At 55.5% G+C, this 13,634-nt stretch overlaps 1 long non-coding RNA gene across 1 annotated transcript; it reads left to right on the top strand.

Annotated features, from left to right (window-relative positions):
• The first annotated feature begins 9,464 nt into the window (after positions 1-9,464).
• On the top strand, positions 9,465-12,213 carry LOC123582400. Its single transcript, XR_006704360.1, has 2 exons — positions 9,465-9,681; positions 11,874-12,213. It is a non-coding gene; the product is annotated as an uncharacterized LOC123582400 (long non-coding RNA).
• The last annotated feature ends 1,421 nt before the right edge of the window (positions 12,214-13,634 follow it).

The following is a 13,634-nucleotide window of genomic DNA, read 5'->3' as shown; positions in this document are numbered from 1 at the left end:
CCCGCCTCCGAGCCTCCAGGACGAACCCGCCCTTTAAGACCTTGATCTCAGACCTGCAGCCTCAGCCGTGTGAGAGCCAACTCCCCTGGTCGTTCCCTGGCTGGCAGTACTTTGTTTCACTGGGATGCGATCCCTGTAAAATGTTATGCAAATTGATACCCATGTATGGAAGCCGAGAAGGATGCCTGGGCAAATGTCTGGCAAATCCATCTTGGTGATAGTCTCTGGGTAGTGGAATCCGGAATGGTTTCTCCTTATTGCCTTTGTTTCATGCAACTTAAATTTTTTGCAACACTTCTTTTTTGAAAACAATAAAGCTGTGTTCGTAAGACAAATAGAGAAACTTACCTACTAGCTTGGGCTGCTATCACAAAGTAGTGTGGCTCAAGCAACTGAAATTAATTTCTCATAGTTCTTGCACCTGGGAAGTTCAAGATCAAGATGCAGACAGGTTTGGTTCCTGGTGAGAGCCCTCCTCCCGACTTGGAGACGGCCGTCCCCTTGCTATGTCCTCACGTGGCAGGGAGGGGAACCTCTGGTGTCTCTTCTTCTAAGGACACTAATCCTATGTTGGAGCTCCACCCTCGTGGCCTCGTGCATAGCTAATTATCTCCGCAAGACCCCACCTCCGAGTCCCATCACACTGGGGTTAGGGCTTCAGCATATGAATTTTGAGGGGACATAAACACTCAGTCTGTGACAACCTATGTGTCCAGCGGTGGGTGGCCGGAAGGCACGAAGATAATCTGGTGATTCTCCAATGCAGGAAAGAAATCCTACAGTTTATGCTATCCATATTCTTCAAGCTACGACAGCTGTCTGCAGAAGACAGAGCAGCAAGGAGTAGGTGAGCTGAAGGGCTCTGCATGTAAATGGAGCTGGGTTCCAATCCCAGCGCACTGTGAACGTAAGCCACTTCCGTCTCAAAGCCTCAGCACCCTCCTCTGCAAAATTACGAGATAAACATCGGTCTCCCAAGGATGTCATAGCAGTCCAGTAAGTCAATACCGAGAAGACTTTGCCACGGTCATGAGCAGAGAATAAAGCTCTGTGAAGGAACACTTAAAGACACATTATTTATTTATAGTTCTTAGAGGGATCAGGCCCTAAGCAAAACTTCTGCATCTGGGTGTGACAGTGCTTCTGGGTCCCTGACTCTGTTTTCTTGCTTCTGGGTCCCTGACTCTGTTTTCTTGCTTCTGGGTCCCTGACTCTGTTTTCTCACTTCTGCCCTGCTTTGTCGGGGGAGGGGGGAGGGGGGGAAGGGGGTTGTGTAGATAGATAGATATATATATATATTTCTATGTATATATATGTCTGTGTGTATATATGCATACATTTGCTAAATATATACATATATATGCATGTGTGTATGTATATGTGTGTATGCTAAATCTGACTTGTGAGTTTAGTGACTTTACTGATGGTGTTCAGATGCCAAGAGAAGAAGCAGATGACATCAACACAAGCTGCCGCCATCTTGCTCAGACCTCCTATCACTCTTCCACACCCAACCTGACAGATAACCCATCTGGACCCCCCACGTAGGCTGGTGGACACCCCGGGTGCCATTGTTTTATTCATGGTGAGCAGCCGTCCAGCCGGTCCACGTACCCAAGCCACCTTGGAATTCAACATTTAATGACACCTTACACCTGACACTGAGAATCACCGACCCCTTGTGACTTGGGGACACAGAGAACTCTAGAGTTCGTAGTGAATCCTCCCAGTAGGTTTTGACTTTTCCAGACTTCCAGATTGGAAGAGTGTTAAGATTTAGGTATAAAGACATTTCGAAAGAATTCTTTTCGATGGTTCCTGAGTGTGTGATCGCCAAACGCAATCATTCTAGAACATTCCACAGAAGGTTAGACTCGTGCCTTGTAACTCACGGGTGCTGCATCCCTTTGGCACAGCGTAAGGTCCACTCGTGGGAGAGGACACCTCCCTTGTGGCTGCTAGCTTCCCTTTGTGTGTCTCCTATATCTTGAGACTTCCCAGATGAGGGCTATCTAGCCTCGTTTCCTCACCCCACCCCCGCGGGAGACAGACAACCGGTTCCCATCGTCCTTGGCCCCTATCTGACCTCAAGAGCTGGTTGGTGCATGAAGCAGGAGTAGGGAGCAGGGCTGAACTCAACTCCCAGCCTCTTGGCAACAGCATGTCTGAAATTCCGGCACAGTCTGGACTCAGCAACTCCTACCAGACCTTATACAACCATGCCCGCTATTTGCCTCTCACACCTTGTCCAGAAACTCCAGCTTCCCCAACATGCACCTGCCCTGTAAGTTCTGTCCAGGATCATGGCCCAGTCGCCTGTCACAGGATAAGGTGGAAATGACCTCCTGCCCAAGTCTGCCTGGCAAGTGTCTCCACCCCTTCTGTTCTTGGGCCTTTGCCGGTGGCCTTGCCAACCCCAGTAGAAAGGGCTCCGCATTCAGGACAGCTGCTCGGTGGGAGGAATCTAGAGCAGCTGCACGGGACTGGCCCTGATGGGGTGTGACTCGAGCCAGCCAGAGCCCTTGATCTGCAACACTTTTCTAAACGACACGACCGATCTACCCCGAGGACGGGCCCTCCGAGGAGGAGTTCCAGTTTGCCATGTCGTGTCCTTCTCTCCACACTTACTGTGGCGAGACCTTGAACTTCATCTCAACCTACCTCCTCCACCGGGCGGTCCTGGGTCCCCACTGTCTCTCAAGTAGGGGCCGGCACTTCTGCCCGCCTCTGTCCCGTTAGGCCTGCGTCAGCCAGCAAGGCTTGCTGGGGGTCTCGGAGCAGAGCCCCCGCCGGCCCCCGGCCTGCTGCCGTGCCTTTCCGGATGCCACCCCGGCTTCTTTGCGTTCGTGGAAAGTGAAAAACTGGGCGAGGGAGTTGGCTAAAATCTCCTGCCTGTGGACGCCTCCCAGCAGCGTTCGACCGAACCAGTTCCCATTCCTCGTGCTGAAATCTGCTATTTTCCCCGTGTCGCGGAAGAATCCTGACTTCTGCGACTCGATTGGGAGTCTGCTGGCTCGCTCTCCACCCGCGGGAAAGAACCTGATTCCACCGCGTGCTTGCTGTGTGTTTTGAACAGGTTTTTGCTCTTCTCTGTGCCTCGCTTTTCCCGTCTATAAAATGGGGGTGGTGATACCACCAGCTTTGTTCCCTTGCTGCAGCAAGTATGTGAGCGCGTGGATTTTCATGGCGTCAGGCTCCTTGCACTAGGTGCTCAATAGATGTCATCTGTCATCAGCACCGTCGTCATCGTCACCATCACGACAGGCTTCCTCCGTCCTTCCTTCCTCCGGCTGCCGGGCCCACAGTGGCCTGCAATACTTAGCCTTGCAGCCCGAGCACCTCCCTAAGGGTCTGTCCGGCGCCCCCTCAATACCCTCCTTTATTCCCACCCCTTGGGATGCTCCATGCCCGTAGCATGAACCTCTTGCGGTCAATCCCATCGATCAAGTTCTTGCCTTCTAAATTAATACCCAGTGTAACGACCCAACGCCATCTGTGTTTCTGGCCCATCAGCCCTGGGTCTCAAGGTTATCTGCAAGTTAAGCCGGTCTTCATTTGGGTTTGCCTGCCAAATACAGCAGCCGCTCTCTCCAGAAGCGATCCAAGTGTCTACGTGATCGTGAGCCAGTTCTGTACTGCACTCTCCAGACCATCGCCTCCCATGTTCCCCGAAGGAGGCCTTGCCCGGGAGCTGGCCAAGAGAACCTGGCCGTGGCCTAGTCCTACCCCCTTTCCAGACCCTATCTCACCCCACGCCTCAGGTGCCAAGATCACGGCCACTGTTTTCCTGACCGCACCCCCCCCAACCCCCGACCCCGTGCGAGAATATTCTGAGTACCGTCGCTGTTTGTGCTGATGGATCTGTACGTCTTGGCTCTGTTCTCCTAACAGTTTGGCTGCCGTGTGATAGAGCCATTCTCTGGCTTGGTTCTAGGGGGTGATGAGATTTAGTAGCAGTCAAATGCCGATCTCGGTTCAATACGCATATGGTGGTTACCATCCACCAAAGTACCCCCAGAGCTGTACCTTTCACCGGGGAGGGGGAGAGGAGGGAGCAACGTGCAGCGGTGTGGGGAGGGGAGCCCCTCAGGCACCTGCTGAGATGCCTGGAAAACGTGCTGTCATTGTTTGTCCTTCTCCTGGCTTTGAAGGACGCCATTGATGTTCAAATGGCCTTGCAAAACATCCTTGCCAATTGGACCACGAGCAAGCAGACATACTGATGGAGAACGTGGGGCACAGACCAGATGAATGGCCCCCGACACTGGAGTCTAGACGTGCACTGGCATGGCTATTCTGCCTTCATTGGCCGATCGGCTTCCACACCGGTTACAAACACCGTGGCCCCCGAACTGCTTCAGTGTCCCTCTGCTACAATGGCTTCCCCAGTCCCTCCCTCTCAGGTCACCCAACATCATCCCCCTCCACCACCACCATTCCTCAACAACTAAGGATAAAGACTTGGCACAAGAGGGGGTCCCTAACACCTCTGCCCCCATAACGACCTCTGCTTCTTTCTGATTGGCTGGGACAGGTGGTTAAATGTCATGGCTGCCAATGCCAGCTGGACCTATTCACAAAAGGAAAGCCAACTTGATCAGAAATTTGATCATGGAATGCTTGCCCCAGTCAAGTAGCATCATGAAAAACAAAACACACAGATCTAGGGATTTTCTGGACTCCTTCCTCAAGCCAGCCAAGATGGTAGCCAGATCCCTGAGGTGCGAACACAGATGTGACAGCCAGCCCTCAACCCCGGAGGGGAGGGAAAGAAGGCACTACCCACCTCCAGGACCTCCCAAGGAGATCGCACGTGAACGTTTGGGGGGGAGTTATCTGGCCAGGTCAAACCTCTTTTTGTTAAGAGTGAGAACTTTTAAGAGATAAAAAGGGGAGACATTTTTTTTTAATCTCAAGGATAAAGGGAGACGCCTACCCTCATCTAGGCATATAAACATCAGGGGCAAGGGAAAAGCAATGAAACCAGCCTCAAGGAAACTCTGAGGGGCGAGGTCGGCAAAGAGAGACTTCAGAGCCCAGCAAGTTGGTGTTTGTGGTTCAAGCAGTAGAAAGACATTCTAAGGCATAAGTCAGCGCAGAACATGCCTCTTAGGTAACTTTCCTTGACAATATTGGGCAAATGGGCTGTAAACCAAGTTAAAGCACTCAGTAATAGGGAGACTGAATTATGGAAGGACTTGCTCTGTATAAATGCGGAAAATACGTATATTGCAGAAGCGTGGGAATACTTTGGGCACAGAGTCAGACATAATAATCACAGGGACAGACACTGACAAAATCACCCACTTCAATAACTCTTGAAGAAGAAAGGACTTATTAATAATGAGCATTATTAAACCTCGTCGAAAAAAAAAAATCCCAGACTTATACCCAAAACCTGGAAAGCCGGCTGAGGTGGAAGAAATTAAAATGGGAGATTTTCTCCCCCCTCACGACAGCCTCTCTCAAATGTTTGCAAAGTGCTTTCCACCCCACACTCCCACTGCTGTAGGTACTTGAATCCTGCACTCGTCCACGGCCAAGATCACCCCCACTTCCTAAGTGACAAAATGGGTGCGGAGAAGTCAATTACTTGTGCAAATAAAAGGAAAAACCCTTTAGAAATATGACAGGCCAAGGAAGATGAGGGCAACACAGGGAAATAAAATAGGATTTAGAAACATTGAAATGACACTATGGATAAGCTTGACTGAGTATCTATTTTGTCTCTCCGTCTTCGAGTCCCTTATCTGTAAAAGGGGCAGGGGTTCTTCCTGCCGCAATGTTCTGAGTGTGCTAAGAGGATGCCTCCTCTCAACAAACAGCCCGCAGGTTGGGGCGACTGGGGGAGCTTTCTGAATCTCCAGAGCCTGGTTTCCAAGAGCTGAGATGATCACCCAGGGATCCGGGACCCAGTCGGAAGAAAGGACCCAGATTCCCCTGTCCTCTCAATTACAGAAGTGAACTTCGCTTCTCCGGCTGGAACACACTGGAGGTCCTGGGAGGAGCTGCTGGGATGCCTCGGAGGGTCCCCAGGTCCTGGGAGAGTCTGGCAGGGAGAAGCCCTCCTCCTGCACAAAGGAGAGCGGGCTCTCCTGGCCGGTCCTCAGCTGGTCCCTCCCCTGGCCACCTCGTTCCCTCTGGGGTAAAGGATTGGGCAGGGCCCCTCTCTGGTCATCTGCTTCTGGAGATAAGTCCTTGATGACTCTCTGCAGAACCCCATTCGGGAGATACATTTCCTATTTGGGAGGAAATCACACCCCCTCTTCCCCAGGGGGGCCGCCGCAGGTCCGCCTTGGCAATGGTGGGAAGTGACCACACCCACCCTTCCCAACCCGGGGGATTCCAGCATTTGAAAGTTCAGAGCTGGAACGATAAACATCAGTGCTCACCCCTCACTCCCTCATTGTTCCTCTTCTGCAGCAGAAAAGGAACAGAGAAGCCGGCCGCGCAGAGATCCACCCGTGTGCGGGCGTTCTTAGGGGACCTGGGCTGCGACTGCACCCGGGGGCGCCTCCCTTCGATTCTCTCCAGCACCCCGCCCACCCCTGAAGGAAACGCAAAGCAAACCTCTGAATCTCATCTCCGAGGTGGGCCCCCCTAGCCCGACCCCGCGAACCCCTTCTTCCAGCATTTCCAGAGATGGAACAAGGCAGGGAAACCAGAGCCAGGTTTGGGTGTGGGGCCCCGGGTTTCTCGCTTCCGCGGGGTCTCTGCAAACAAGTGACTTAACGGGTCCGTAGCCCCAGCCCCTGACCCCAATGAGGGCACAATCAGTTTTGCTCTGCCTGCTTCATAGGGTGGTTGGGCAAAAGGATAGATCGGGCCCAATTCCGCTTCCAAATTGCAGAGTACAAGAACGTTATCCTCAGCTCCCGGTGCCTCCGCCACGTGTCTGACCTGCCAGCTGAACTAGATTCCCAATGTTTTTGCCAAACGCGCAGGGCAGTGTATTTTTCCCTTCACAAGACTTTGTGCAAACTGTTCCCCCGTCAGCAGTGTTCCTCCTCCGTTTCTGCCTTCGAAATCTGTCCTGCCCTTCCCCGCGAGCCTCCCTTTCTTCCAAGAAGTCTTCCCCGTGCTGACATCCCACGTCTACTTCTGAACGCTGCCAGCCTCTCCCCCCGCCGCCTGGTTTCGGCGCGGACCCGGCTGTGCCGCGCCTTCAGGTCCATTCTCCGTCGGCCTATCTGCCCCGTCGGCCAACCGCAAGCCGCTCAGGGCAGGGTGGCCACCTGGCGTGCAGCCCAGACCGGGGACGTGGCGGGGGTGACGGTAAGAAGTGGGGATGCCTGTGCCTTGCACATGTGCATGTGTGCATTGAGTGTCTCTGGGGGGAGGTGCATCTCACTCTTTCCCAAAACGTCCCAAAACTTCTAAGGAAATTTGACCAGCTGAACAAAACTCACAGAAGGACAAGGGAGGGCAAGAGAGAAACACTAGGTCTCGAGCCACCTGCGATGAGCTGTTTACTACAGCTGAACGCTGGATTTATCTCTGAATTTCCTGGATGAAGGGGAAACAGGCTGGCTCATGTACTTTTCGTTGGACAATGACTTTGGAATCAGATTGGAAAGAGAAATTTTTCCTGGCACCGTGTTCAAGGAGAAATTTATCAAGCGAGCCCTTACATAACAGACATGAGGTAACACAGCAGCATCTCCAACGAGCTTTTTGCGAAAGCACCCAGATGTCTTCAGACGGGCAATTCTTGTGTTCGACCGCGGCTCTGAGACCAGGGATTTCTGCAAGGAAATGAGACCACGTGGCCCATATCCAGGGCTTTCTCCGCAGCTGGAGAGACCTTGAGAACGTCGGAGGAAGAAACGTTGGCGTGAGTCTGTTTAATATCAGATCCCAAAGACCACATCTAGGTTCATCCCGGAGATTGTGGTGGCCAGCGTGCCCCAGCGAGGGGTGTCCTGGAGCTGGGACAAGGGTCACCCTTCAAGGGGCAGACCGCAGAGGGGCTGGTACCCACTGAGGCAAGCAGGGCTCTGTATTCAAGTACAACCAGTGTCTGTCCCCCATGGGACCCCATGCTGAATGATGTCAAGGGATCCATTGCTCGTCAGACTCGGAAGAGGTGTGGGAGCCTCACAGATGTCATGATGGGCAACGAAAAAGACTTGAGGGAAGACAGTTAGTTCGTGAGAGAAACACCAGGCCCCGGGTCTGGCTCACGACCGAATGCTGGGACAACCAAGATGGCGGACGAAGACGTCTAGTCCCACAGGTGGGGCTGAACCGGAATATGGGAGCCCTGGGCTGTCCAACTGTGAGCTCCACAGGCAGGAGAGAGATGGCCACTGACCATCTCAACCGACCTCCTTACCTACACTGGAAAGCACGGAGGCCCAGGGACAGAAACCCGAGCGTAAGCTCTCTCTTCCGTGCCTACCACGGAGGAGATCCAGTGGACCACTCGTCTCCACAGAAGAGACCCCTGTGGGGCCTCAAACGTGTCCGAGGAGCAGCCATGCCCCCCATGAGTCAACTGCTGAGCTCCCTCCAGGGTTCTCAGCCTCAGATTTTTACGTCCAGAAGGAACCGTCTCTGTCTTTTCTCTCTTTCCTTTTCATGCCTTTTGCCACTACAGCAGCTCCTGAAATGCCAGCTCGTCCCTGTCACTCACCCGACTCCAGAGGCCCGTCCCCTTCTCTCCAGGTTGGGAGAGACCCCAGAATGGAGGTCCCGGTGCCCACCCCAGGCCTGCACACATCCGGCAAGATTGGCAAAGAGCCACTTCCCTCTGTCCTCAGCGGCAGGTGGCCACAGGAAAGGAGAGGTCAGGCGGAAGGAGAGACAGCCGGGATGGCCAGAGGGAAATGTCGTTCTGTACCCGCTCCCCGCACGCAGGCTGTCGCTCAGTCCGGGGCGGCCCCGGTGTGGACGCGGTGCAGCCCGGCAGGGCGGTTCTGTGCAGCGCGTTCCCTGAATCTTGCTCAACGGGATCCAGTTGATGACTGAGTCTCGTCCCGTAGGACACGAGAGCCCTGCCGGTGCCTCAGCGTCTCATCCCCGCCCCTGCCGCCGTCGTCACTACCGCTGACAGCGACGACGAGAATGGCCTCGTGGGGAGGAGCGGCCGGGCCCCCAGGCGCCGAACTGTGCTCTCCCCCAAAGAAAGTACGCACGTTTTCGTTCAGCTGGAAATGAATTGGCCGATCGAGTGACTTTTTAGAAATTCTTCATCACCCACCGGAGCGCACAAGGACCGTCTTGGGCGCCTACTGCGCGCCCACCCAGCGTCAGGCGCTGTGCCTTCGTGCCGCACGGGGCCACGGCGCTCGGGCAGGTCCGCCCCTCGCGGTGGAAGACATGGCTGCGACAGCGGGGATACCGAGGCAGGGCGGCTCCCAGGGAGCTACTGTCGCCTTTCCGTGGTGGCCCAGAAAGGGGAGGCACAGGCCAGACGCCCTCTCCGCGCGCCGGCCCAGAGGAAGGAAGCAGGGGACCCCCAGCGGCGCAAGATCCCTGAGGCAGGCCCCACAGACACCCGCGGACCCCGAAATCGTCTACACGTGTCCAGTGAGACCTGGGTCAGGCAGCCTGCTCAGGCTCCTCCGAGGGGCCCTCCTGCCTGCCCACCCCGCCCCCCCCCATGGTCCCCGCGTCCTCCCGGCACCCCACACGTTATCTCTGTTCTGCTGATAAGGGAGAAGAGGCACCAGCCCCCAGGTGAGTCACTCAGGATCCTGGTCACTCGGCGACAGAGTTGGGACCCCGGCTCTCTCCTGGCGGGCACGGGGGTCTCGGCCATTACTGCAAGACGACACCTGTGGAGAACTCACTTCCCTCTTTCGGGAGTGTCGTCTAAAAGTGGAATGGACGGCTGTCTTCGGGGGACAGCAGCAAGGCGCTGACGACAGACCCAGTAGACCTGGGCAGCCCTTCCACCTCTCCGTCCTGCCCCGTTCCAGGCCCGGGGCTGCGTTCCTTGTCCTCTTGCCTGCTTCCTTCCTTCCTGTTCCTTTCACCTGCTCTCCAGCTCCGTGTCTGAAAGGGTCCCCACGAGACCAGACACCCCCCCCCTTTCTGCCTTCGGTCCCCGGCCCGGGGTCATCTGGCATTCACGTGACACGGGCCGCTGTAATCGTGAGCGTTTGCAGGGCGCCGGGCGGAGGGAAAAGTCAGCTCATGGAGAGGCCCGGGCGAGGAATGACCTTGATGTAAGCTGCAGCCTGCTTCTAATTTTAGCACCAGAGAAGCTGAACTTCCTGGAGGTTTCGGATTGCCCGGCCCTCCCCTCCCCGCGCCCGGCTGACACCACACATGTGGAAGAGATTCAGATCAGAAGAATCCCCAGATCAGGCCACACCCAGGGCTCATCCGGTCAGCCCCTGTCTCGGAAAGCGGGGACAGAGATTCTCCGATCACCAGAGTGTAGCCGCCTCCTTGTAAAACTCCTTTCGTCTATAGACTAGGCCAGAGGTACAGAGAGCAAGAGACAGTGGTTGATAACGAGTGGCCTGCACGCCCGGGTCTCGAATCTGGGTCTTCTCGCACTTTCTGCCAGTTACCTGTCAGGTCCCCCTGTCCAGGTTGGCACTGTAGCCTGAGGACATACTCTTTCCTTTTTGAAGTATGGGCCATGCAAAAGTATTTCTTTTTCTTTTTCTTTTTCTTTTAATGTTTCTTTACTTTGAGAGAGAGAGAGAGAGCAGGGGAGGAACAGAGGGAAAGGGAGAGACAGAATCCCAAACAGGTTCCGCACGGTCAACGCAGAGCCCAACGCGGGGCTCGAACTCACAAACCGTGAGGTCAAGACCCGAGCTGAAACCAAGAGTCGGACGCTTAACCGACTGAACCACCCAGGCGCCCCCACGCAGGAATATTTCTAAATAATCTCCCCCACCGTTTCTTAATTTTTAAATATCTATTTAAAACTTCCCTCACGTATCTTACGTGCACGCCTGATGAATTTGGAAAGCACACACACCCCCGTCAGGATAGGGAACTCTCCCGCGGCCCCGGAGAATTTCCCAATGCTGCTCTCCCAGTCAGTCCCCAGTCTGTGCCCCTGGCAACCACAGCTCCGATGGTTTTTCTAGTTCTTAACTTCCCTGTTTGAAGTGGGGTCCCTCCCTGGCTGGTTCCATCTGTCCTGTGGGAGCCCCTTCTCCCTGGGCTGAGCGGGAAGGACCTTCAGCTCTGGGTGTCCATCCCACGAGCCCACGATGTGGAAAAGGGACTCAAAAAAGAGGCCGCAGAGGTCTGTGTTGTGTCGTCAGGTTACGGGTCACTCGTTCAGGCTGGCTCCCTGCCCCGAGTGGGACGTGCGTGTCGGGGGCTCCTTGATCCCATCCTTCCCGATCTCCAGGGACAGACCCTGCCAACCGCCGACCACTTCGGTGACGACCTCACCCTGTAGCCAGCCTGAACGGTTTTCTCATCGCAGCGCATGTCTGTCCGGGGTCTCCTCCCCAGGGAAGGGGTCAGTCGGTAGACAGTTACTCGGTGAGAACGCTCCCTCAGTTGAGTGCCGGGCACCCGCCAGGCAGGGGTTTCCAGTCTCCTTTCTGAAACATTTAGCACTGAACGCGCTGGGTCTTATCGCCTACGGAGGCTGGCGCACAGCTCCGCCCGTGACGGCCCCGTTCTTGAGACTCGTCACCGTGTGTCCTTAGCAGCCTGGTTTCCCTCAGTGGAGAACGTGTGTGCATAAGCGAGTGGTACCTCCTTGACGGCCTCTCTCACCCGGCCTCTCTGGGGGTCTCCTGTGCTGTCCCCCCCCCCATGTCCCTCACGCCCGGGTGCTCCCTTCCTGACGGTGCTGACCCTCGGAAGACCCAGGACCCACCTGTCAGGCGATCGTGACTCTGTGCTCCCTGAGTCCCCTTTTACGACCTTCTCCTTTGTCTCTGTCACAGGCTTGGCTTGGGTACCCAGCTCGCCGGACGGTACTCACCACAAAACAAAGGAAGAGGCAGTTCCTTAAAGAAAGTTTTCCATGGTCTTTATGCTGTTTTCTGGAACTGTGATCCATCCACAAAACACCCTGTTCCGTCCATCGCAGGCTTCGCTGAACCCCCATCTTCCCCGACATCTTCGACGCTTTTCGCCTGGGCTCCCCAAATCTGGGCGAACGGTCCTCTCCATTGCCTCGAGTAGGAGAAGGAGAAGGCTCCTTTCCTCGCCTGCGTCCTGAAGTCTGGGCCTACATCACCAGAGCCCTCAGTGGTTCCACGAACATGAGCTTTTCATCCACAAGCAGAGCCTGAGTCCTGTGCGTTCTCTCTGTGCTCAGACGCCGAAACGAATAACCACCCCTTGTAGGGAAACTGCGCCCCGGAGCCCGGGGCTCCGGGAGGCAGGAGCTCAAGCTCCCGACGCTGCCGCCCTGAGAGCATCTGAGCCCCTCCCTGGGCAGCAGCAGCCATCATGTGGCACAGTGCTGCGATGGATCCCAAAATAGAACTAATGAGAAGGATTCATGGGTCATGAGTGATGGAACCAGAGCCAGGAGGGATCTTACAAATCTCCTGGCTCAACTCTTTCAAGATTGTAAAGGAAAAAGACTGAGGCATAGTGATTTGCCCGGGTCACCCAGCAAGCAAGCACCCAGACGCCCGTCAGGTGGATTTTACTCCAGCCACTGGGGACTGTCCTGGGTCTTCCGAGGGTCAGGACCGTCAGGAAGGGAGCACCTGGGCGTGAGGGACATGGGGGGGGGGGGGAGACACGCGGTGATGCCACTAGACATGCTTGGTACCTTCCCGCTTAACCTGAAGCGATGAACGGAATCTTCCGGAAACTTAGAGATGGGAAAAGGCAGCTGTAGTGTATACAGACGCTCGGTGGGCGACATGGCAGAGGTTCCCAGGGGAGCCAGTGTGGAAGTAGGTGCTGCACTGGACAAGGGCATCCTGCGTCAACGTCCTGGGAAGGCCTGGCCTGGGCAATGCCCAGAAGGGCACGATTCGGCTCAGGCCAGAAAACTCAGCTTTGGCAGGGTTGGTGGGTGGGTGGAGGGGTTAGGGCTGTCCCCGCCTCTCGTTCTGGAGCAAATGCTGTGGATGCCAGTGGCTGGGAGAGCAGAGGTGCTAGGAGGCGCACGTGAGCGGGCGTGCATTTGGGCGTGCGTGAGCGTGAGCAAACGTGTGCGTGTGTGCGTGTGACTGTGTGCGGGTGAGCGCGTGCTCCTGCGTGTGTGGGTTGGGGACATCAGAATGGGCGGGGGAAAGAAGGAAGTGAGCTGGGAGGTCCCAGGCAGCGGACGCCCAAAGCACGCGGAGTCTCTTTCCTTTGGGAGCAAATGCGAAGTCAGCCTATGGCAGCACTGAAGAGAAAGGAAAAAGAGAGAGCAAAACCCCCTGTTCCAACCCTGCGTGTAGCAACCGTCCTGCCGCCTTGCAGGCATTGTCCAAAGGCGGACGTGTTGGCACGTTGCTGCTCCCATGCACGCATTGTTTTGTGATCGGAGATTGGTCAGCATGGCGCTCTGAGCGCTTTTCCTGCCGACGGACACACTGAGGACTGGCACACCGTCGCGCTCTGACTGTGTCCTGAGGCCTGGCCATCTGAGCTGCCCCACAGATGCTACGTAGTAAAGCCATCGGGAAGGTCCAGCTGCTTCTTCTTAGGAATTAGTTGACTAGGACAAATTCCCAAGAGTCGGGATCAAGATGGCT

Source organism: Leopardus geoffroyi, chromosome B3 (genome assembly GCF_018350155.1).
Source record: "Leopardus geoffroyi isolate Oge1 chromosome B3, O.geoffroyi_Oge1_pat1.0, whole genome shotgun sequence".
In the NCBI taxonomy this organism is placed as follows: domain Eukaryota; kingdom Metazoa; phylum Chordata; class Mammalia; order Carnivora; family Felidae; genus Leopardus; species Leopardus geoffroyi.
Note: the sequence above shows the minus strand (reverse complement) of the source record. Positions and strands in the feature narration are given on the sequence as shown.